The sequence below is a fragment of the Balaenoptera borealis genome (assembly GCF_965194805.1).
Source record: "Balaenoptera borealis genome assembly, chromosome: 17".
Classification (NCBI taxonomy): domain Eukaryota; kingdom Metazoa; phylum Chordata; class Mammalia; order Artiodactyla; family Balaenopteridae; genus Balaenoptera; species Balaenoptera borealis.
Genome location: NC_138876.1, coordinates 13,402,314 through 13,428,012, shown reverse-complemented (window position 1 = coordinate 13,428,012; position 25,699 = coordinate 13,402,314). Strand labels below are relative to the sequence as shown.

Below are 25,699 nucleotides of genomic sequence, written 5' to 3'. Positions count from 1 at the left end.
CGTCTTGCCCGCCCCTCCCCCCGCGCGCCCGCCCTCTAGCTCCGGTTACCTGCGCAAACTCACCCGCCTAGAGGTGGAGGCCGTGGGGAATTGGGAGGGGCCCCCCGCCGCACCCTGAGACTTCTAGGGCGAGTTTGCAGGTGTGGGCTCCGCAGTCTCTCCTCTCCGGGCGCCAGCGGCTGCGAGGCTGGGCAGGGGGGAGCAGCGCATGTCTTGCCACCGCGGCTACGCAGCGCCTCAAGACTTGAAGGTGGGGAGCGGCGCCTCTTCACACAGCACCCCTTCCCTCCACCTGAGGCCGCTTTTCCCCTTCAACCTGTTCTTGGGGGAGGTGGGGCTCTCCAGAAGGAGGAGAAGGAAGCAGCCCTGGTGCCCCGCGGCGGCAGCTCCCGCACGGGCCGGGCGAGCAACAAGCGCCGGAGCGGGAGAGACGGGATTGTAGATCCGGCTCCGGGCTCCCAAGGCGGGAGAGCAGCCCCTGGCATTTAAAGACACAGCCGCTCGCTCCCGGAGCCCGGGTCTTTCCTGCACGGCGCTGAGCCTCAGGCATCCCCGCCTCCGCCCCGCCCACACGGGCCACGGGGCTCCGCCCAGGCCACGCCCCCGCCCCGGAGCGGGTTTAAATCCCGCCGGTAAATAACCGACGCGCCGACTGGATTGGCGGTCTTCGCGCCTAACCAGTAGGATCCCTGCTTACCTTCTTAGAGCGAGACCTTGTTGTGGAGTCCTCGCTGCTTGCTCAGGTCGTATCTTTCGGAGCTGTGAGCTTTAAAATGGAGTTGGAAAGCAAACGCCACCTGCCAGTGTAGAAAGGAGAGAGGGATTAAGAGTTTGGTGTTTGTTCCGTTTCCCCTTCGTGTCTTCATCCCCAGAGTACCTGGAGAGGGAGGAACAGTCATTAGAAAGCAAACAAACTTTTGCTTCTTTCTTTTCTTTCCTAGAACCGATTTCTTGCCAAAGGTCACAGAAGAGAATTTTGCACTAGGACAGCTGGAGAAGTGCTTCCGTTTAGAGGTATTACCAGAATAAGCCCTGTGAAACTTTAAGATAGAAAAAGAAAAAAAATTTTCACAGAAAGGAAACAGTATAAAACAGAATGAAGACTTAGTTACTGACTTGGTTCCAAGACCCGGGCTCTTAATAATATCCCTCGAAGTTAGTACAAAGTTGATTTTATAACCTCCAGTGTTGTTTTGAGAGTTACCAGTTCATACATGAGATAGTGAAAGAAAGCATTCAGCTCTGCTTGTTTATTTTGGGGGTAGAGGATGTAGGAATTGCCTAATTGGCTTTAAGAACATATTAGCAGAGGCCCTCGGTGGATATATTTCCTTCCTGCTGACTTACAGAAGGAAGTGACAGGAGAATAGTATTGCCTATTAACCTCCACTACAAGAGGACAGTTCCTCCCTCTCCCCTCTATGTTGGTTTTGTTTCTTGTACCTAAGATGGAAGCTACCAAAGTGGTTTTTCTTATTTTTATTTTTTTATTTTTTAAAAAATGGATTGGAGTCGGGGTGGAGGGATGACAATAAACAAGCTTAGACTTTCACTGGAACACCCAAAGTAATTCTTGGTGGAATTAAGAATGCAACTCAAGACCTCCTCTACCCTGTTTTCCATCACTGTTTCTTTTGACTCAGTTTTTCCAGGTAACACTATTATTCAGTGTGTATACCGACCAGTGGAAACAGGAATATACTAACACCACTGTGATCCTTTTTAGTTTGAGGGGAAAAAAAAGAAAGAAATTAATCTACTTACATACTTTTGAGCCCCAACAATCAATATTGGCAGGGCTGTGATGGAAGTTAGTCCTTCAGCAAGTCTAAGATCACAGTATAAGTTAGACCAAAAAGAGACTTCTGTATGTCTGCTGTATAGATTAAGTATTTTCCAACCAGCCTCAGGCATGTGTGACCAGATGAGTCTCCTCCCTGGACTTTTTGATAACACGTGCTCTGGAAGCTGCTGTTTTACTTGACTAGTATTTGCCACTAGCATGTGAGCTCATGTAGATGCCCATTTTACAGGGAGGGAGGGGGTTTAGACTGAGAGAGGCAATGGCAAGTCATCCCATGTCTGTTAGACTGGGGAACGTCTGCTACCATCAGCTGTGGTAGGTCACTTTGCCCCTAGGTGGTACTGGCTAGTTTGCCTGGTGATGGGGGGAATCCACAGAAGGACACAGTAGTATGACAGTTTGCTGCCAGCACTCTGAGGCACAGATCTAATGAGTAAGGAAACAACACCTTGTTGTCCAGGTGTCTACCCTATTGCCTTGATGAGCTCTGTTCAGATACACGGTTGTGGCTCAACAACAGTTCTTGAACTCACCAACTATAAAGTCTCAGAGGGAACAGGCTCTGAGTCTTTTATATCCCAATGCCTGGCACTCAGTAAGTGCTCGATAAATGCTTGATGGACGCTTTAGGGGAATTCTTGGACATATCAATAGCCTGTCTCCTGTGTAACTTCTTCCATGAATGCCTGTTTAGGGCCCAGCCTCCATCTGATCCCCCAGGGCTCTTGGTCATAGGTTACAGAATGGCTCCCAAACATGCTTTGCTCATCTCAAATGCTTGTTTAATAAATTTAAATTAACTGTCAATAATTTGGAGACTTGGGAAATCTCACATAAAAACTCAGATTTTCAGATTCACTTGAAAGTGCTAATGTATGAGACCATTGGGCCCACATTCCAGGATGGCAACAAAAAGCTAGAGCTGAGCAGTGGTTGCCTTGGAGATGAGATGTAGCCTCCAGTTGGCCCCAGTCCCTGTCCTACCCACCTCACCTACTAGTTCCTTGACTGGCCCTGGGAGCCTCTGTGTTGGCCACCTCTGCCATCAAATTTCTACATTATACATTGTATCACTTGATTATATGTAAGTCAGCACTTGATCACATAGCATCTGGTATTATTCTTTAATTCATATATTTAAAATGTCTTCTAAAGAGAGCTTGATTCACAACTTCTTTATCCATTCATCTGTCAATGGACATTTCGGTTGTTTCCATGACCTGGCTATCGTAAATAGTGCTGCAATGAACAGTGGGGTGCGTGTGTCTTTTTAAATTACTGTTTTCTCAGGGTATATGCCCAGTAGTGGGATTGCTGGGTCATATGGTAGTTCTGTTTTTAGTTTTTTAAGGAACCTCCATACTGTTCTCCAAAGTGGTTGTATCAATTTACATTCCCACCAACAGTGCAAGAGGGTTCCCTTCTCTCCACACCCTCTCCAGCATTTATTGTTTGTAGATTTTTTTTTGATGATGGCCATTCTGACCAGTGTGAGGTGATACCTCATGGTGGTACATATATACAATGGAATATTACTCAGCCATAAAAAGGAACGAAATTGGGTCATTTGTAGAGATGTGGATGGACCTAGAGTCTGTCATACAGAGTGAAGTAAGTCAGAAAGAGAAAAACAAATACCGTATGCTAACACATACATATGGAATCTTAAAAAGCAGTACTGATGAACCTAGTGGTAGGGCAAAAATAAAGACACAGATGTAGAGAACGGACTTGAGGACACAGCGGGGGAAAGGGAAGCTGAGATGAAGTGAGAGAGTATACACTACCAAATGTAAAATGGATGGCTAGTGGGAAGCTGCTGCATAGCACAGGGAGATCAGTTGGATGTTTTGTGACCACCTAGAGGGATGGGATAGGGAGGGTGGGAGGGAGGCTCAAGAGGGAGGGGATATGGGGATATATGTATATATATAGCTGATTCACTTTGTTGTACAGCAGAAACTAACACAACATTGTGAAGCAATTATACTCCAGTAAAGATGGGGGAAAAAAAAGAAAAACAAATATTGTATATTAACACATATATGTGGAATCTAGAAAAATAGTATAGAGGAACCTATTTCCAGGGCAGGAATAGAGATGCAGATGTAGAGAACAGATGTGTGAACTCCTGGGTGGGGGGGGAGGGGAGGGTGGGATGAATTGCAAGATTAGGTTTGACATAAATACACTACCATGTGTAAAATAGATAGCTAGTGGGAACCTGCGGTATAGCACAGGGAGCTCAGTTCGGTGTTCTGTGATGACCTAGATGGGCGGGATGGGGGGTATGCGAGGGAGGTCCAAGAGGGAGGGCATATATGTATACGTATAGCTGATTCACTTCGTTGTGCAGCAGAAACTAACACAACATTGTAAAACAATTACACTCCAATAAAAAAATAATAGTAAAGAGAACTTGATTCAAAATATATTTCTTGAAGACCTACTAGGTACCTGTTAGTCTTAAACACCACACATTTATTCTACAAGTACAACAGGCACTATGTTAGGTTTTGTAGGTATTCATGTCCCCATGAAATATATAGACTCCTTAAGACAGTGTGACATGTCCTACAGGAAGGGAAAGTAGAGGATGCTGAGGGGAAGTTTCAAGACATGTAGATACAAAGGTGAATGTTAAAGTGCCTGCCATCAGGGGCTTGGACTAGGGTGACACAACCCTAAAATTAACAATGACATCTACCATTGAGTGAGCTCCTAATTCTGTTATAAAAGACAATTCAGTTTAGAGAGGCTAAGTGACTTCTTCCAGCTGGTGAGATCTCACAGGTCTGCTTGACTTCAAGGCCTGTGCTCATAACCACTTTGTTTTAAATAGAGACAAATACATTCTTCAATATTTAACAAATATTTGAGTGTCTGGCTTTACTGGGCTCCAGAGATAAAAAGCCACAGACTCAGTAGACAAAGTCCTTTCTCTTAATGGCTTTTATGTGTTGACAGGAGGAGACAATTGACAAGTTTAAGTAACTGTATATTCCTTTCTGAGAGTGATAAGGGCCATAAAGAAATAGACTAGGGTAATGGGGTTGAATAACTGTGGCTACAGAGGGTGGCAGGGGTGAGGTGGCCTACTTTGGATAAAATGGTCAGAGATGGGCTCCTAAAGAAGTGAAACTTGGGCTGAGACTTGAAGGATGAGAAGGAGGTGGCCTTGGCATTCCCTCCACAGGGAACACCAAGAGCAAAGGCCTGAGGTGAGAAGGAATTGGAGTGTTTAGGAAAAAGGGGGGATAAAAGGTTGCGACTAGAGCACAGTCAGTGAGAAGGTATGTGATAAGGCGGTGCAGTTAGAGCCATGGGAAAGCTTTGGGGGTTTAGGGTTGTCACTCTGGCTGCCCTATGGGAAATGGACTGTAAAGGGATGAGAGAGGAAGCAGGTCCTATAAATGACCAGGCCATAGGGAGGAAAGGCCTTCCCTACAGATGGAGCCTCATGAACAAAGGATAAAGCCACCAACGCACCTTCCCTGAGAGCAGCCATTAGATTCAATTCAAACGTTAGATTTGAATTCTCAGCCATACTGTAGCTTCGTCCTCCCCCAGCAGTGACCCAGGTGTCACATTCCACACACCTCCTTGGAGGAGGCACTCAATAAAAACAAGTTGTGTTGAATGCCAGTTAATTACTCTCACAGTATTCCTGTCCAGAGCAGAGGGGAATAATTGAGAATAGATGTTTCTACCTGACAAGGCATTGGCTCCGGACTCTGCAGGTGTAGTGGAGATCTCGGTTTAAATGGCTCGACCCAAGAATGTACAAAACAGGAGCAGGAGGGCAGAATTATCTGCTTAAGCAGTCTGGAACTCTGCCTGTTCCCAGGGCCGGGCCCCAGGCTCACGGCAACGGCAGATAGCTGAGTGAGTTTGCTGGAAAACAGGTTCCTCCACAACTTCCTTGTGTTGGGAAACTTCCAGACTTCCCCGTGCCTGTTACCCACAGCTGGAGTTCTGTTGAGACATAGAAAGTGAGTGGTAGCAGAATGAAAACACATGACCTGGGTTGGCGTCTTGTTTGCCAGGTTCATGACCTTGGAGCCGTCCCTTACTTGCCCTGGGCCTCCTTTTCCAAACTCTAAAGTGGGGCTCATGATCCTATCTGCCTCACTTGGGAATCGTCATATGAGACAGTGTATGTGGAAGCACCTCGAAAATCCTAAAGACTGTGTAGATGCCACGTGTTATTTACACTTACCAAACCCTAGGTTAGGGCCGTGTTAGAGCCAGATGATGATTTTAATATGCGGAGCCAAAGAATAACCATTTGTTACGGGCATCAGCTTACTAAATCTCCATACCAATCCTGTTTCTTTACATTTCCCAGATAAGAATACAAAGGCTCAGGAGTATGAATCTTATGGATTATAAGTGGGAGAAGCTGGATTCAAATCCAAATCTGGCTGGCTCCAAGTCCATACTTTTCACGCCATGTCAAGCTGCCTCAGGAGTACCAGCATGTGCGTTGTTCATCCAGACACTGGCCAGTCTGAGGACCAGGGGGCTGCTTTGTCTTCTGGATGTAGAGTGACCAACTTGTCACAGTGTGCCCAGGATGATCCTGGTTTCACACTGAAAGTCCCACGTCCTAGGCAAACTGGGACACTTGGCTGCCCTACCTTGGTGGCTCCCTATCCTGGTCATTGCTTTTTCTGCCCCTGAGCGGATTGGGGATATTGCTGGGGGTGGAGCAGGGAAGGGGGAGGGGAGAAAGGAGAGTCAGGTGTTCTAGTCCAGACCTCACTCTCATAAAAGGTCGCCATCTCCAGGCGAGGTTATGCATACAGCAGCAGCTACGCAAACTGGGTTATCCAGTAAAAGAGACAATAAATATTACATGCTTTTGGCATTCATTCCTTTTTTTTTTTCTTTTTTACTTGGATTCTTTCCAGGAGGTGAGGGCTGGGCCTGTCTCTCCTTTGAGAGGACTAGCCTGCAGCTGCTCCCTCTCTCTTCACCCTCCCAGCCTGTCTTGGGCTTTAAAACCTGCAGAAACAGTTTTGCACTTTGGCTGAATGATTCCTCCATCTTCAGATTAAGGAAGGGAGCACAGAGGCTGCCGAGTGTCATCCTTTTCCTTGGCTTCTGCATTTTATTTCCTTTTCCCCTCAGATCCCCAGAACAGGCTCTCTCAAGCAGGCTGGGCAAGAGCTAGGCTGCCCTGTGGTTTGGGATGTGGAGGAGATGCCCTGAGAAGTGGTCTGGGGCTGTCACCCACCCCAGACCTTCAGCTCTCCATGCATTAATCCTGTGCCTAAATTGTGAGGAAGCTTTTAACCCTTTCCTGGAAGAGGGCTCACCAGTTGGAAAACACCGAGGCTTGTGCCTCCTGGAAGCTGGCTGTTTTAGGAGGCCCCTGACATTATATTGTTGATGTTGAACCGGAGTTTGATTTGTGCCCAGGAGTCTGAGCTTGTAGCTGGGCTCCTGCAGAAGCCTCATGAAAGATGCATTTCACCAGGTGGTTCCAGGGGAGAGACTAGCTTAAATTACAGCTCTACAAATCCAAATATTGGCATATCTGCAAATCCAAATGTAGGGATTTCAAAAAAAAATCTAAATTCTAAGAATCTTATTTTGCACTTCTTGTGCAAGAAGGGGAGGATGAACTATTCAGAGAAGAGACAAGGCTGTCAATAACAAGAGAAGCTTCGGCAGAGCAAACCCAGTGTCCTTTTCTTTCCTTGGCCATTCTTCATGCTTCCAGGGAAGAAGAGCTCCGACAAGAGAGAGGAAGACAGTGTTTGTTCAGCGCAGCTTTCTGCAGGACAGATTAGGGGGACCACCCACCCAGTAACTGGGGCATTGGGCTCACTAAATCTGGTTGGTCAATTTCTGCCTGCTTTCCCCAAACCACTTCTAGGCCTGGGGCCAAGGGATCCTGATGAAGGACTCACCTCCCTATAGTCTATTCACAACACAGCAGCCCCCAGCAATCCTGTGAGATAGCGAGCCTAGCCAGGTCTGCTCAAAACTCTCTTATGGCTCCCTGTCTCCCGTGGAGAAAAGCCAAAGTCCTGAAGTCAAATCCGGGCTCTTACCCCGACACCAAATTAAATCTCGGAGACAGAGTTTTGGGTGAAGTAGAGAAGAATTAGCTTCATTGCTTTGTCAGGCAAAGGGGGTCACAGCAGACTAATGCCCTCGAAACTGTGTGTCCCAACCCAGAGAGGGTAGTGAGGAGTTTTATAGGAATGGTTCAAAGAGGGTGTGATCAGCTGGTGGACATTCTCCTGATGGTTTGGTGGTGAGGTAAGCAAGAGTCGGCATCATCAGCCTTCTGGTTCCAACCAGTCTGGGGTCTCTGTGCTTGTGGGCAGCAGACTGTCCTTAACCATTAACTGTTAACTTCTCCCACTTGGTGGGGGTTTCAGTATCTGCAAAACAGCTCAAAGATGTTGTTGTGTGTATCCCTTGATGGGGAACCAGGACCTCGTCCCAAGGCTGCACTATGGTTTCTCTTGACTGTTTGTTCCTCCCCTGTCTCTGCATCCCCTCCTTTCCCTAATTAACAACTACTTGAACCTGCCCATTGGAACTCAGGGAGGGTCATGGAGGCTGAATAAAGCCTGTTTCCTGTCATCAAAGAAATGGGGGACACACAAAGGCTTTGTGCCCAGGAGCCCCACAGGGTCCTGCTCGGTATCAGTCCCTAAAATAGCCCCACAGCCCTGCCTGCCTCCTTCATTACCCGTCTGATGCCCCATCGCTCACACCTCCAGATGCACTGTCCCCTTGCTCTTCCTCCCCCGTGGTTGGCATGCTTCTCCCCCATGTCCTCAACATTTGCTGTTCCTTCTGCCTGGAACGCTTTTCCCCCAGGTATCTTCATGGTGTGCTCTTTAGTCTTGACTCAGATGTTAGCTTCTTGGTGAGCTTTCCCCAACAGCCCTATTTAAAATTTCAAATGTCCTCCCATACATACTGTCAACTGAAAAAGAAAAATGCACAACCTAAAAGTTGAGAATTATGTTTTATTCCTCAGGCTTGCTGAGAACTTAAGTCTGGGAGGCAGCTGCTCAGCCATCTCTGAGGGACGGCTACAAAAATGGTAAAGGAAGAGCCAAGACAGAAAGGAGCTTTTGCAACAAAAACCAGGTAGTCAGACCATCAAAAGATTACTGTTAATTAAAGAAAAACCAGACATCTCAAATTAATGAATTTAGCATTTTCCTATTTATGAGAAGATGCAAGAGTCTGGGCTCATTGAAACCATTCCTTTGATGTGCACCTTAACTATCCAGGGCTAGTATCTTTTTTCTTTTTTTTCCATCCCGAATCCCCTCAGGGTGCAGAGTCAGGGTGACTGCAGTGGCTGATGGCTTGATGGCTGAAACACCCTTTGTTTACTGATATGGCAGGCGACATTTGTCATCCACAATACCCTTTATCCTCTTTCCTGCTCTATTTCTCTATCACTTATTCAACTCACTTATCACCTTTTAGTATTCTATATACTTTATTAATTTATTTTTGTTTATTATCTCTCCCTGTTAGACGATACACGCTATGAAATCAGGGATCCTTGTCTTGTTTATTGGGTTCTCCCGACCTCCTAGAACAGTGCTAGGCTCAATACATTGTAGTTAAACGAATAAGTGAAAAGGCTTTTTATGGGTCATCTCTAGTCATCCTCACAACAGCTTTAATGGTGCGGGAATATTGTCAATTTACAGATGAGAAAATGAATTCTAAAATGTACTAAATGCTTAGGGTACACCAGGTACTGTACTAAGCAGTTGAGTTTCAGGGGGCTTAAGAAGTTGGGCCCAGGTAACACAGCTAAGTTCACCATGAAATTGTATCTCTGTACTGTCCAACATGGTAGCCAGTACTCACATGTGGCTATTAAGCATCTGAACTGAAATGTGTCATAAATGTAAGATGTACATCGATTTCCAAGAATGAGTACAAAAAAGGTAAAAGATCTTGCTAATGTTTCCATACTGATTACATGTTGAAATTATAACATCTTAAATCTATTGGGCTAAACAAAATATATTATTAAAATTAATATCTCCTGTTTCTTTTTACTTTTTTTAATGCGGCCACTATACAAATTTAAATTACATGTGTGGCTTGCATTTGGCTCTTCTAGCTGTTTCCATGACACCTTATGTCTCTGTCTTCAAGTATATTACCTCTTGGACCCTTGAGGGCAAGAGTGAGATGAATTTGTCTTTCCTATGAGGATAAGAGCAAAGATATGCAGAATGCATCAACAAGTCTCAAAAGCATTAATATACCTGTTATATACTGCTTGTGTCCCCCCCAAATTTATATGTAAAAGCCCTAACCCCAAATGTGATGGTATTTGGAGGTAGGGCCTTTGGGACATAACTGGGATTAGAATGAGGTCATGAGGATGAAGCCTCTGTGGTGGGATTAGTGCCCTTATAAGAAGAGGAACAGATACCAGATCTTCCTTTCTCTGACTTGTGGGGACACAGTGAGAAGGTGGCCATCTACAAGCCAGGAAGAAGGGCTTACCAGAACCTGACATAACCAGCACCCTGATCTTGGAATCCTAGGCTCTAGAACTGTAGGAAAATAAATTTCTGTTGTTTAAGCCACCAGTTTGTGGTATTTAGTTATGGTAGCCCAAGCTGCCCGAGACAGTACCTAAAGATGAATGCCTGTCTCTGGAGGACAGTAAATCTCCAGAGAAAGCAAATGGGCTAAAGTAGGCTCCAGGGGGATGTGTTTTAAGCAACTCCTGATAAAGCAGATAACCCCCTGCACAAAATTGAGAGTGGGGTCTGTGAAGAAGGAATTCCCAGTCTGATGGAGGTGGACGAGGCTGGCTGTCACAGAGCCAGAACTCCACCCCTAGCATTACTGAGCATCTTCTACTCCCTTTTACTCCCTGCCAAGCGAGCAACCTTCTAAGAGGCTTTCTGCTGCCCCTATAGACCTGCTTATAAAGATGACACATTGACCTAGTAATTACAGTTCTTTTCGCCATTCAGTAAGCTGAGGGGGCTGGTTTTATGTGTCTGACTCTGTGGGCTGAGTCTCTCCATTTTCAGTGGGTTGGCAGAGTTGGGTTTCTGAACTTTCGATCTTGAGGATCTCACCTCAGATGATAGAGAATTCATAAAGGTGGTACTAAACAAAGAAACAAGATAGTAGCAGCTAATATTTATTGAATGCTTACTGTATCCAGCACCACCCTAAGAGCCTTATATGTATTCACTCCTCTAATCCTTACCTGTGAGGTAGGCATTATTATCATTATCCTCATTTTACAGACGAGAAAGCAGAGGAATAGTAAATTTAAGGATCTTGCCCATGACAACACCACTAGTGATCTGCAGAGCCAAGATTCATATACAGGACAGTGCCATGGAGTAGGGGTAACCTCCTGCTACCCATCTTGCCCAGGCAGTAACCCATATGGCTGAGTTCCTCTGTCTTCATATTCCACACTCCTCTTGGTCCCGTCTGTGGGTGATGAAGCCATCGCCTTTGCATGTGTTCATAAGTCTGACTCTTCACCATCCTTCTGGGCTTATCTGCCAGTTTCCCAATCACCCTGTATGCCTCGGCCATTACCAGTCCTTGGTTTATGTTCATCTCACTCTTCACAAAGCTAAATTCCTCGCATTCTTTCTGCTTCCAATTAAGTCAAGTCTTTATAGAGAGCGAGCTTTGTTAACTAGCCTGTTACCCACCTCACTCTTCCTCAGCCCCTGCTTGTTTCCTACAAATGCCTATTACAGTAGTGATGGTATTTGCTTATTTGCTCGTCATTGCCTGCCTGTCTCTTCAGGAGTCCAGACTTTGACATGTCACTGTCACACCCTCAGTGTCCAGTGTCATATCCTACACACAGTAGATGCTTAACAAATATGCACTGAGTAAATAAATGCTTCTTTGGATTAGCCTGATATTTCTCATTCTGTATGTGTCAAGAGAAACAGCTCTTCAAAAAGGGATTTTTGAGTTTCAGGTATGTGCTCAGGTTTGCAAAGCTAAGGTGTTAAGTGGAACCAGGAGGAAGCTTGATGGAGTAAAGTGGGTCAAGGAAGAGAAATGAAAAAACAAAAAACAAAACACAAGAAGAGGAAAGCAGTAAGGGCCTGTTATGCCTAGTAAGGAGAAACAAAGTTTGCTAAAGTTCATTGCATGAGGGGTTGACTTCCAGTTGATTGAATGAGTCATCTGACTGCAGTGGAGTAAAGAGTGGGATGGAGTTCTGTCTTTGCATGGTGAGGACTTAGCTTCGGTCTAGCGCTGCCCTGGGCCCTGTGGCTGGAGCTGAATGTGCACCAGTGCACCTGGCAGTCAGCTGCTGTGCCTGGCAGTTGAGTTCCAGGAATCCTCACTGAACACCTACGTTATGTCACCCACCCTTCCTACTTGCTGAACAAAGGGACTGAAACCTGATCTTTGCCCTCTGGGAGCTCACAGACCCATCACCCCAACTAGCACCTCCTGAACAACTTAGTAGATGATCAGTAAACATTTTTGAAGTAGTTGGATTAATGAGTGCGTAGAATAGGGCCTTTGCCTTAAGAGTCTTAAAAGCAGTTGGGAATGTCAGACAAGGGATATTTATTTAGAGACTGAGCCAACAATATAACTACAGAAGCTATGTTGACCTAGCTTTTGCAAATCGGAGAGGCTATAACCACTCTGCACATACCTATTGTAGGGGAGGAAAAAAAGTTTTTGCTCTATGTATCTTAGGTTCCTTGGCTGGGGCCCTCAAATCAGACTGACAAAAGACAGATTAACAAGAGAAAAACAAATAGAAGTTTATTAATGTGTGTATCATGTACACATGGGAGCACTCTTGTGATAAGTAGATAAAGGGATATTAGAACTTGGGCTTGTATAGCATCTTAGCCAAGAACGATAATTTTGTAGAGAAGTGACAAGACAAAGGAAAAGGACTTTGAGCTTCTAGAGGCAGAAAATTGTGAGAATGCAAATATGTGGGGAAACTAAAGGGGGATAAAAGCTAGTTAGTAAGGTTTGTTCATGTTGACCCTTTCTGGGTGCCATCTTGTCTCCAATGATAAGGTTGTTATCCCCCTCCTGGTACAGAAGTGGGGAAGGAGAGGGAATTCCTTAGTGGTCCAGTGGTTAGGACTCGGTGCTTTCACTGCCAGGGCCTGGGGTTCAGTCCCTAGTCTGGGAACTAAGATCCCACAAGCCAAAAAAAAAAAAAAAAAAAAAGTGGGGAAGGGGACACCTTAACAAGGGAAATTTATGTTCTGTTTTTAGGTAACTAGGGGGAAGGCGGAGAGCTTTTCTTGTATCTTCTTCTCAATTGCCTTCAATTCAAAATAATCGTTGTACCAAAGTGGCCTATTTTGGGGTAGCATATTCTGCTACTCTTCACTACAAACCAGCAAAAAGATGAGGTCCTATCTCTGAGATGGCAGGAGGATTTATTCTGTGCCTGGTACTGTGCTAACTACTTGTAATCATCACCTGGTTAACACTCCTCACAACTTCACAGGGCACATACTATTATTATCCTAATACCCATTTTAGAGCTGGGGAAGGTGAAATGTCAGAAGTGACTTGTTCCTATCACAGAGCTGGCCAGTCATCCCACCAACTGGATGTGGACCCAGGCAGGTCTGAATCGAAGCCCCACTGGACATGGCTCCTTTGCACTCCGACCACTGTGTGTCCCATCGATGTCACAAACAATAGGACAGAGCTTCTTGGTGAGGCAAAATGCAGCCATTAACTGTTTCCTTTTCCTCTTCCTCCTCCTTTAAGTGGGGCATGCTTCACCCATAGCAGTTAGTCCAAGGGTTTCAAACAGGTTTCTTAGAATTTAGCATGCCCATACTGATTGCAGAAACAGACTGATGGAAGATGTCCCCACTGGGAAAAGGAACCTGAACTTTCCATGTAAGGATGGCCCAGGGAGAAGGAAAAAGAAACAACCTGGGGACTCTGACTAATTTGACGAATGTATTACTGTGGGAGGGTCTGAGTCATTAGAGCTTTGGGGAAGTGCCAACTAAGATAAATAAATTGGATTTCAGTGTGCTGTACCAAATCACTACATCCCTGCAGACACTTAAACACAACAGTAACCTGGGCATGAAGTTTGCCATTTTGGCAAGGTCACAAAGATTCTGTTTCCCACCAGGGCAATTTTCCCTCACCTAGCGATTTACAAATTCCTGTCCCATTGTCAGGGACTAGATCAACTCTTACCAATACAGTCCTCAGCCCTTTTCCTTCCTTATCCTCAAGCCCCAGGGGCTTTTGCCTCCTGAGTCATTATGTAAATAATTTACAGGCAGAATCTAAAGCCATTAACCAGGAACCCTCCCACCTTGACCATCTCTAGTTAAATGGATTCCTGCTTAACTGAAGGTTAAATAAAACCTGCCTTAAGGGCTTGTTATTGAAAATCTTTTTAAACTGTGTTAGTTCACTCACCTGCCTAAATTTCTGGAGCAGAATGAAAATAATCACATTTTTGCTTGATGCTCAGACATCTTGCAGCGCCTTGGGGCACTATTCTGCCTAAGGGTTAGGATTAAAATTTCACTGTAGTTGTCGACTTTTGTGAGAAATGGGGCTCTAACTGTTTAAGTTGAAGAAGAAATTTTAATTTAATTTTGTTGAGAGAAGTACAGCATCTTGCTTACCCCATACTTAGCAGAGTATCAGGGCATTTTCTCAAAAATTCTGCTAAGTCGATGAATGTCTGATATGAATTTATTTCTTGCTGTTGGGTTTTTCCCCCCAATAATAATTGTATCTGCTCTTTGATTGCTAGGGATGGTTCCAGGTGTTGTGCTAAGCACTCTGTGTGCTCTATATCATTGCAGCCCTGCCACACAGTGGGTGGGTTTTACCTCACAGATCAGCCTCAGAGAGGTTGAATGATTTGGCCGAGATTCCAAAGCTAGGAAGGGATGAACTAGAATCCACATTACTTGCGGAGTTTTATGGATGGTAGTCTCCATCTGCATATGAGGCTAGATAGGCAGGAATGCCCCTAAAACCATAAGGAAATGGAACCTACGTGAAATGAGAATTGAGGGGGGGACAGACAGATGTACACAGATACCCTCACCCACACCCACAGACACACAGACACACACGTACCCTGGTCCTACACACCCCATCGGTTAGGGAGCCAGGACAGTGTAGTAGTTTAGAGAAGTGATTTTCAAATTATCTGCAAAAAAGGGCCAGGCTGTTTGTTTTGTTTGTTTGTTTTGTTTATAACTTCCAACTTTTTGTGAGCTGATACCTTTGTAAAATAACATAGATATAAATTATTAGAAGAATGAAGTAAGAATATAATAAAATGACATAGAAGCCCAATTTTTAAGTTATTATTACATTTAGCAGACATAAAATAACTGCCAAATAGTTATAAAATTTCTAGCAGCTCACCCCCAATTTCCGTTCTTCCGCTGCGGCAGGTAACAAACAGTCGGTGGATCAGCAGAGGTACTCATGTCTCACTCTGCAGGGCTGGATCAGGGCAACGCTTGCTTCTCCAAGGGTGGTTACCACCAGGCAGTACGGGCCTCACGCGGGAGCTGAGCTTGCTGGAAATGCAGGATCTCAGACTCCGCCCCTGATTGGCTGAACCAGGATCTGCCGTTTAACAAGATCACCAGGTGATTCTAGTGAGCGTTAAGGCTTGGGAAGCACTGATTTAGAACAAAGGCTCTGAAGTCAGACCACCTAATCAAGCTCTATCTCTTACATCTGTGTGCCCTTGAGCAAATCACTTAACCCTGTGCTTCAGTTCCCTAGTTTTAACAGTACACTCCTCTTCTGGGCTATCGTGATCCCTGCAAGGTAATGCTCCTGGAGGGTTAAGGGCAAGTGAGAGAGCGCTCAGTGGAGCTTAGCACTCTGTAAGGTAAGGATGCCATAGCTATTGTTGTTATTGCTAACGATTTTTAAAAAACATTTTCTTAGGCCATACTGTTGTCCTTGAGACATGAGCAACCAGGCCAAGGATATTTACTTTAATGTTTGATGTTTAATTAGCAGTCAGCTGTATGAAAAGTTTCCCCTTCCCCTTCCTGATCCTGGTCATTTGGCTTTGGGACTAGTGATGCTATTTAAGCCCCTTGGACAGGTTCCTCACCCCACTCATGATCATCTATTGGTACTAACCATCCTGAACAGGGTGAGTCTACAGCAGGACCTGGAAGCTGGTAAGTTCTGGTTTCCCAGTCTGTTAAGAACTTTTCTTACCAGGGCTTGGTGGAGAGGAGGGGAGGGAGCTACTGCAGTTCAGCTGGGAGAGAAGACACATGCCCTTGTTGGTGTGGTTTCTGTGACAGCAGTGACTCTGGTTGCTCTCTTTCTTTTCTTCTGTCTACAGATAAAAGCCAGTGTGTCCTCTAGTGAGACTGACAATTTTGTGAGCACGGAGCCAGGAAAAGGCAGCAAACCAAAGTGAACAGTCAGCTAAGTAGAGTTTGCTGGAGATTTACGCAGAAACCTACCCACAGAAGCAGGGCTGATGGATTTATAACTGACGGGATAATTTGTTCTTGTGTGCTAAGTTAAGGGTAAACAAATTTCATGCTGTGATGTAAGCCCCTATCTGCAGAAGTCAGGAGAGATTCCCTGCCCTGTTGCTGAATCGTGTGCTTGACAAATTATCCTCAGAGGCTTATTTTAAGAGACTTTATCTGGAGGTCTCACTGGGGCCCAAATGTGAAAGGTGGAAGGACATGCCTGGGGGCAGAGGAGGGGGACTCTTCTGTCCCTGCACATCTGGAAGCTCAGAAATGAAAGTGGCACGGGGCTATAGTATTTGGAAAATCCTGGAGAGGAGCTGGGATGGAAGCGAGTAACTGTGTGATCCCTGAGGCTGATTGAGGAAATATGCCAGGAAACATGTGTTCCCATTTCAGCCCATCTTGGCCTTGGTCCAGCAGTCATACCCACCCTAGACCTGCCTCTGCCCTTTATTTTGTCAACAGCAGGTAGATAAAGTGCTCTTAGTTTCCAGAGCTTCTCATCACACTTCCTGGGAAGGAAGCCCTTACTGAGCTCTAGGAACTGGCTAGCTGTCTCCACCACACCTCTAGAGGACAAACGCAGAGTCTTGATAATCTTTATATCCCTTATGTGTAAGTTTTCTATATGTGCTAAAAATGTTTACAGAAATAAGAAAGAAAGCTGGAGCTCTGAGGGTGAACCTCTTTAAGAAATACAGGAATGTAACTTAAATTTTGCAAAATTATCATTATCCTATAATATTTACTATTTGGTGTTCTGCCATTTTAAAAATAATTCTAATTAATCTATATGTAATTATTATTATCCCACTTTACAGATATTGAAACTGAGGGTCCAGAGCCAAGAAAACACAGCTCTCATGTAATGAAGCCAGGATTCAAACCTACTACTGTTAGATGTCCAACCCCACTTTGTCCAAGCTGATGCTAGAGTAACGATCCCAGGTCCTCCATGTTCCTTTGGGGACTTCCCTGAGCCTAGGCCTGGGCCCCATGTTTCCCATTTGTAAAACTGGGGGAGGGATGGACTAGGATCCCACAGGCTGCTTGTCAGTGGGTGTCAGAAGTGCAGGAGAAGAAGGTGAGCAGCCCGGGACGCTGGGCTTTAAGGCTTGAGCAATGTCAAGTGGGAGTCCCCAGTAAATCGAGATGTTGCCACACAGACTTGGGCATGAGAAAAATTAACAGAGAGCCAGTCACTATTACAAGGGCTTCAAGGGGCAATTCAACCCAGGTATCAGAAGTCCAGTCTAAGACTGATGAGTGAACAGCCTGGTGGGATAGAAAACAGGTTGATCCCCAAAGATGTGTGTGGCCACAGTTGTGTGGAGAGTAAGGCCAGACACACATGCATGCACATGTGCACACCCACGCATGGATACAGCCATCAAGAGAGCATCTGTGTGCAGCCAGAGATACAAGAGACAGGATAGGATTCTTTTATGTTGCAGGTAATACCACCCCGACTCTCAGGCTTCCCCTACGTAGGACTTTGCAGATTATTAAAGTCTCTAATTAGTCTTATTAGTCATACTTTCCATATTCCTGGTGCAGACAGTGTGTATAATATATTACATTTTATGGAAAACAAAGGATGAGATATGTAATATATATATTCATGTTTTTTTCCCATGATTTTTCCACATATAGACTATTTCTGTAAGTTTACCCAAAAAGCTTATAAGCATGATTGCCTCTGAGTAGGGATCTAAGTGCCAGAGTTGGTAAAGAGAGTAACTTTGCATTACATTCCCTTTTATAATACTTGAACCTTTTAATCATGGATATGGATTCCTTATTCAAAACAATAAACTGTTAAAAGAAAAACACACAAAAACAATGTTCCCGTGTCTGTCTTACACTCCGATGTTTCTGAATTGGTTCCTATGAGTGAATGATTGTTTCTGAATGTGATTAATTCTGAGAGTATTTATGATACGGTTGGAGGCTGTTTATGGTTCAATGGAGAGGAGCGGATTGATGGAAGACCCTTGGAGGTGAAGAGGATGGAAACGCCCTAGAGGAGGGAAATTCCTCCAGCCCCAGCCAGGAAAGGCCAGATTAACCACCAGGGAGTGATGAGTGTCAGTAATTCCAGTAAATCAGTTAAGAAATAAGCTGGACTCTTTGTCTCGATACCTAGCTGAAGTGGGAGTAGCTAGAAGTATTGGGAGATTTGAACTGAATTTAGGGAACTTATGTATTTTTTTTTTTGAAAATAAGATGAGTGTACACACCAGACATTTCTTGCTGGACTGACCTGTGGCTGCATAACTGAGATGCAGACTTTAAAAGAACTAGCTGACTTTGTTTAGTACTGCATGAAGCCGGACAGTGAGTAGGTGTTTTGCTGGTCTCATCTCATTTAATCTTTAAATAATCCTAACAAGTAATATCCCATTTTACCTGTGAAGAAATTAAGACCCCAGGCAGTTAGGGGTTAATCAACTGGCCCAAGATGTCACAGCTGTTGATAATATGGCAGAGTCACATGTGGCTCCAAGTACTCTTTGATTCCAAACCTTTGGCTCTACCCAACACTGCCTGGAAGAAAAGGAGACAGGGCTTAATTACCTACAAGAAACTGGCAAATAATTATGCTAAGGTAGGGGCTCTCAGACACTGGCTACATCAGAATCTCCTGCAGAGCTTGTTAAAACACTTATTGCTAACCCCACCCCCATGGTTCGGATTCAGTAGGTTTGGGCTAGGGCCTGTGAATTTGTGTTTCTAACAAGTTCTCAGGGGATGCTGATACTCTGGTCTGGGGGCTCCACTTTGAGAACTACTGCCATAAAGTAAAGAGATTAGAATAGGGGCTCTTAAAGCTTATTTGGTGATTTTAGGGTCAGACATGGGAATAGGGCAATTACATGCTGTTTATATTTCTTGTAATTATTTCCTTTGTGTTTTTGTTTGGATTTTAATAAAATACTTTTTGGAACTATCCACCTATCTCATCTATTTTAAGGGGAAAAAGGGAAATGACTTTGTGTCTACAGGCAAATCAGAGAGTAAGGGGGAGCAGTGCACCTTAAGGTTTAGAGTTCAGACGTGGCCAGAGGACTCCCCAGAGGAAAGGCCCAATCACTAGTCAGGACTCTTCTGGTCACAAGTGACAAAAATCTAACTTCACTCATTTAAAATTGTATTTGGTTGTGTGTAACAGAAGCTCACTTTACACAGGTGTCTTGGAACCAAGTTTCTGATTTTGTTGTACAATAACACTTCTGGAGTTAGGTGGTCACTGGCATTGCTTTAGAAGTTCAACAATATCAGGTCTGACATCTCTTTTTTATTTTCTTTTTTTACTCATGACTCATTTGCTCAATTTTTTTTTTTACTCATTTACTCAAAATGGCTGCTGTGGCCCCAGTCATCACATCTGTGTTCTAGTAAGAAAGAAGGTGGAAAATGGAAGGGGTGTGGTCCATCTCATCAGTTGTTCATATCCTTCTTTAAGGCTTCAACTGTGTCCCATAACCATATCTAGCTGCAAGAGAAATGGATAGAGTGAGTGGTTAGTTGGGTACATTGCCTCCCTACACAAAATGAGGATTTTGTAGTCAAAGGAAAAGAAGTGATTGGATATTAGGAAAGCACTTAATAATCATGCACAGCAAATTGGGCAGAATGGGGAATAAATTGCCTTTATGAGAAAAGCAAGAGTGGAGTGGCTTCAAGAAGGCTGTATGAGTTAGCTTTTGCTTCATAACAAACCACTCCAAAACCTAGTGACTTTTTAAATTTAAAGTTTAAGTTCAGACAAATATCTATTTGATGATGAATCTGTGGATTGACGACTTGGACTGGGCTCATCTGGGAGACTCATCTCTGCTCCATGTGGTGTCACCTGGACACAGTGTTACTGCTGTGACCTTAGCTAGATGGCTGGGATGTTTGGGACACCTGGGATTTTCTTTCTACATGGTTTCTTGCCCTACATTCACCTTCTTCATGTGGTGGTAGAACAGTTTCAGAGAGCAGCAAATTATTTATTTTTGAGAAACAAACCCTCGAAAACTTGGTGAAATAAATCACCACCACTTCATTTGCTCATCTGTGAGCTATGAGTCATCGTTTTGGACTGGGCTCAGCTTGATGGTTCTTCTGATGATCTCTGGTGTCTCACATGTGGCGTGACTGGGACCAAATGGTTTATGATGGTCTTCTTTATGGCTGGCAATTGTTTCTGGCTATTGGCTGGGCCATCTGTCTCCAGCAGGCTAGCCTGGGCTTCTTCACATGGTGACTGAGTTCTGAAAGCTGCAAGAGAAAGGGTAGGTCCCAACGTATAAGTGATTTTTAAGCCTGTGCTTGCATTGCATTTGCTGATGTCCTCCTGGCCAAAGCAAGTCACTTGGTCAAGACCTGAATCAATGCGGAATGGGACTGTGCAAGGTTGTGTATACAAGGAGGCATGGCTTACTGGGGCCCATTACTGTATCACAATCTACCACATATACCCTAGACCAAGGACTTGAATGTCTGCAGGGTACTCCTTATCATGTCTTTGCCTTTCTCTGCATGTCACCTTCATTCCTTTACACAAACTACTTCCCCTAAGTCTGTAATCCAGGAATCACTTCTTCAGCTTCCCACCTAAAGGGAAACAGGTCTTTTCCTCTTTAATTCTATTCTGAAAATAGCTAGGAAGAACTTTGATTGGTCTGCTGTGGGTCAGATGCTCACCCCAAGCCTAAGCAGTTGGGATACGATCATTAGCAGCTCCCAGTAGACCCTCATATTTGGAGAGAGGTTGCAGAAGGAGCAATTTTAGAGACACCATTCTAAAAGTGAATGGAGATCCCTTCTGGAATAATGGAGATATAGTGGCCAGAAAAGACAAATAGATGTGCAGTGTTGGGGACCATTGAACAGAAAACCTCACAGGCTCTCTTTCTAGAATTTTTTTTTTTTTTGATTTATTTGTTTTGTTAGGTGGTTGGGAGAGTCTGGATTTAATAAGAACTTCAGCTAGTTTAAAAATCAGTTTCTATTGTTTTCCAAAACATTACCTTACTAAACCAATCTACACATTTTCCTTATTTTCTTTGAAAAAATGCAGATTAACATCCACTGCTGGCCCCCATGGGAAGGTTTCTAACTGAGTGTTCTTTGTGGCAAATATACAATAGAGATTACATTACTTGTCACTCACCTCCCTCTGAGATTGTGTCGGGAAAACAGCACACAGAAAGCAAAAGAAGAAAGACTTGCGTCCTTAATTGGCACATCAGTCACATCAATGAGGGTCTATTTGTTTCCTCCAATCCTGTTAGGAATTTAAGAGCATGCTAACAAAGTTCCACATCGGGATCTGTGAATATATGGGATTTGGGGCAAACAGAAATCACTGGGATCACCTCGGCCATGCAGGGGTCTCTGATGGAGGCATTCCACCTGAGTGTCACTGAGGGTCCCCAGCATGAGCGGAGTGTAAGGGCCCACTCTTGCTTTTTAACTGGATCGAAGGAAAGTTGAGAGGCAAGCACTGAAAGTGCAGAAGAGTGGAGGAATGCTGGCCTTTGGGGAATGCTACCCAGTTTCCACAAATAGTAGAGATTCCTGAAAGGCTTTGAGGGAGGCTCTGCTGGGTAGCTATGGCCATGCTGTGCTTCTCGCCTCCCTGCTGCCAAAGAGCGAGTTTGTTCCCCTTTCCCAGGAGCCTTAGCTGGTGCAGCCGTGGCTTATTTCAGAAACCTTCTAGACACGACTCCTGCTTGGAAGCACTTCATTACTTGGTGCCACTCCTCCCTGTCTTGGTGCCCTGCGGCGTTTCACAGGCACCCCTTCTGCCCAGCAAACATTGGCCAGTAATTGTGGTGTCACCACTTTTATTTAACCTGCTCTGGTTTGCTTCAAGGGGTTATTTAGTTCTCTTTTAGATTCTTTGTTGGCAGTTAGGGTGTGTTTATCAGCAGGATTGCTGAGGAGTCTCGGCTGTGACTTTGGAATATGAAAACAGTCTGGCTTCACATATAGCCAGTTCAGAATTAATGTTCCCTTCTCCCTGCATTCCTTGGCTATCTCATCTCCCCTACGCACTGGTCCTGAATGGGAATTTATGGGAGATGGTAGGGCCCAAACAGGGATTTCTCATTGAATGCAGTGGACAAGCCAAAATGAGAAAAGTTTAAATCAGGCAAGTTGTGCAGAGGTCCATGAGAAGACGCAAGAGGAATCCATGGGTTTCAAGGTTGGGCAACAGAGCCAGGAGCTAGTTCAAGCTACTCAGGGTACATTTATGGTGCCAGGAGTGGAGGTGGGAGCTGCGGGGTGGGGGAGGGAAACAAGAGAAGTTTTCAAATGACTCAGGAACCCAAGAGAAGGAAAATGAGACCTGAGATGTGTTTGTGGATATAAAGTGGAGGGGGGGGGGCTACACCCCCTACTTGAGCCAATGCCCCTCTATTCTTATATTTTAGATATTGAGTGACCATCTAAGATGCAGAATTTTTTTAATTAGCAAACTCTACATTTTTAGAGCAGCTTTCGATACACAGAAACATTAAGAACAAAGTACAGAGTTGCCATAAACCCCCTTTCCTCCCCCTCCTCAGCTTCCTCTGTGATTAACATCTTGCATTAGTGTGATACATTTGTTGCAATTGATGGACCAATATTGATACATTAACTAAAGCCCATAGTTTACCTTAGAGTTTACTCCTTGTTGTACACTCTATGGTTTTGCCAAACTCATAATGTCATGTATCCACCACTACAGTATCACATAGAATAGTTTTACAGCCCTAAAAATGCTCTGTGCTCCGTCTATTCATCCCTCCCCTGAAACCCTGGAAACCAATGAGCTTTTTACTGACTCCATATTTTTGTCTTTTCCGGAATGTCATATAATTGCAACCATTTAGCCCATAGACACCAACCCAAGGAGCTGGACAAGTATCTCCAAGGAATGCAGGAGGGCACGTGTTAATGAAGCTGTATTTCTTGCTTGCTACATCTCTGTTACCAACTTTTCTGCAAAACATGTTTTGAGCAGTCATCATGCTCCAAACATAGGAGGTATAAAATTAAATGAAATATGGTGTCTGACTTTGTGGATGAGGCTGATGAGTCAACATATAATTGGATAATACACTCTGATGACAGTCCTTGCAGGGTGCTCTGGGGGCATCCATGTGTCTCTTCATCCCACTATATCTATTGAGTGCCTGCTGTGTTCCAGGTGTTGTGCTGGGCTGGGGACACAGAAATGAAAGAGGCACATGATCTGCCTACAAGGATCTCACTTTCTGGTGCAGGGGGTGACCTGTAAACACGATTCAGGGCAGCGAGGGCCAAGATGGAGACAAGAGACAACAGAACTCCTTGGAAGAAGGCATGGTTGAGAGTCTTTGCTTAAACTCTTTCTTTTTTTTTAATGCTTTAGGCAGAGGAAGTAGACTTCCTATTTTATCATAAAACCATTTATGGAAATGTGTATACGTAACTATTTTAGCTAAAAAATTCTCTCTGTTTAATCTGAAGCCTGAGATGATAAATTCCTCACTCTGCAGAGGAAGCCTCAGTATTGCAGCATTAAATAAAGATCATTGAGCTTCCTGAGATGGAAGATGGAAGCCAGCATGCGGAGGGCAGTCCTGCTTAGATGCAAATGACATCCTCAGTTAGTTCCCGCTATGAATTCTCCTGGGGTCTAGTGAATGAATTAGATGCTCAGGGGCAAAAGTAGCCTTGCTTTTCCTTTTGGATGAAGAATCAATCATTGCCTGTCCTGGTCTGGTTGGCTGTTTTAAATAAGACTCTGACCCAATGGGAGACTCTCACGGTTTGGCCAGGACAATTAGAGAAAGGCCAAAGGCGCCCTGGAGCGTGATTTCCAGCCAAGAGTTGAATGTGAGTGAGATCTGACAGCTCCACACAGCCTCTCTGCACCAGCAGATGTTTTCTGCCCAGGACAAGGAGACCCAGCGAGGATGTTCATCTTTCACCCCCAGTTCACATGCGCTAGCCCCCTGCCTGATAAAGAAGTTGACAGGTATTCAAACTGCCTGTACTATGTAGTTCTGCCTGCTGCAGGTTTCCATGAGGTGTTGCTTGAGGCTGCATCTCCCAGGCTTCCCAGCTGGCCTGCCTTGTCCAGAACTGTTTGTCACTGCTACAGTACAGCAGTTAAGAACATGGGCTCTGGATTTAGACAGTTTTGGTTTTGAAATCCAGTTCTGCCACTGACTAGCTATGAGGTCTTGGACAAGTTGCTTTACCCCCCTAGACCCATCTGTAAAATGAGAATAATAATAGTATCTGTGTATCAGGATCCCAACAGGAAATAGGTACTGCACTCAGATAAGGATCATTCAAACAGGACGTGTTCACAAAAGGAGAAATCATAGAGGTGTGAAAGGTTTAGGGAACCACCCTAGATAATGAGGGAACCCAGGGTAACAGCACAGAGCTAAGCCACTCCTAAGCCGCTAGGAAAGAGGGGAGAAAGAAGGAACAGGAACCAAAATGGGGAAGTGGTTCTTAAAAAAGGTCTCAGAAAAGTTATGACCTTAGTTCACCAGAAATGACTTTACGGAAGGCAGCGGGCAATTTGACTTGACTTTCCTTCCTTTCTCCAAAATTCTGCTCTCCTAAGGCTCCCTGCTGGCCAAACCCAACTAGAAGCTGGAGGACATGAGAGGAGGCAATATAATCTGTATAGACCAGCCTGCCAGGGCAGAGAGCAAAATGGAGGAGGGTGGGGATGGCTGTGTAGGTCAAACATCCTGCACAAACTCGTTCACGGTGTGGCTCAGCTGATTAAACAATGAAATGGCATTAAGGGCTAACACAGTTCTTGGCATCAAGTGTTTAACGAAAGTTAGCTAAGATTATTAGTATTTCTCTTTTCTAGGTCAAAAGTGAAATAGTTGTCAATGATTGAGGGCTGAGCACATGAAGTAGGACCTGTCTGGAGTAATAGAGGGTTATATACATGGTCCCCACCCAAGCCCAGGTAATAAGTCTGTGCTTCCTTTGGTATAAAAGGAAAGTCAAGTTTTGTTTCTCCTCTCTGAGGAATGCTCAAATACTTCGTGCACCCTGTTGCACTTTCTGCACTCCTATCATCTTGTCTTTGCCATTTCTGGTAGCATGTGACCATGCTATAATGAAGAAAATGTGATTTAAGCTACTAGTCACTAAAGCAGTGGTTCTTGAAAGAGTAAGGGTTCTCTGGGTTATTGGAGGGGTGGGAAATGGGGCCTCGACTTGCCAAGATGCTCCCTGTCAGGAGGTGCCCTCTCTGCAGGTAGCATCTGAGATTTAATACCAGCAAACACTTGCAAAGAATTTTGGATTCCAGACACTGTTTTACTATGCATCCTATACGCATCTTAATGAATCCTCACAGTTGCCCTTTGAGGCATTGTTACCCTCACTTTACAGA

General features: G+C 44.6%; 1 protein-coding gene and 1 long non-coding RNA gene across 6 annotated transcripts in view; one reads left to right on the top strand and one right to left on the bottom strand.

Annotated features, from left to right (window-relative positions):
• Window positions 1-818, bottom strand: part of LRATD2 (LRAT domain containing 2) — a 590,601-nt gene extending 589,783 nt beyond the window's left edge. For 2 of the 3 annotated variants that reach the window (XM_082363130.1, XM_082363133.1), the window contains exon 1: window positions 64-818. The gene's annotated coding sequence lies outside the window, so the exon portion shown is untranslated. Of the gene's footprint in view, window positions 1-49 lie in introns of all 3 variants that reach the window. The other variant, XM_082363134.1, reaches the window with a different exon arrangement.
• On the top strand, window positions 138-24,455 carry LOC309614577. 3 transcript variants are annotated; one of them, XR_014236291.1, is made up of 5 exons: window positions 138-250; window positions 942-1,014; window positions 6,153-15,987; window positions 16,158-16,347; window positions 17,121-24,455. It is a non-coding gene; the product is annotated as an uncharacterized lncRNA (long non-coding RNA). The 3 variants fall into 3 exon arrangements; XR_014236293.1 differs by lacking the exon at window positions 17,121-24,455 and having other exon boundaries at window positions 16,158-17,114; XR_014236292.1 differs by lacking the exons at window positions 6,153-15,987; window positions 17,121-24,455 and having other exon boundaries at window positions 16,158-17,114.
• Window positions 24,456-25,699: the final 1,244 nt, after the last annotated feature.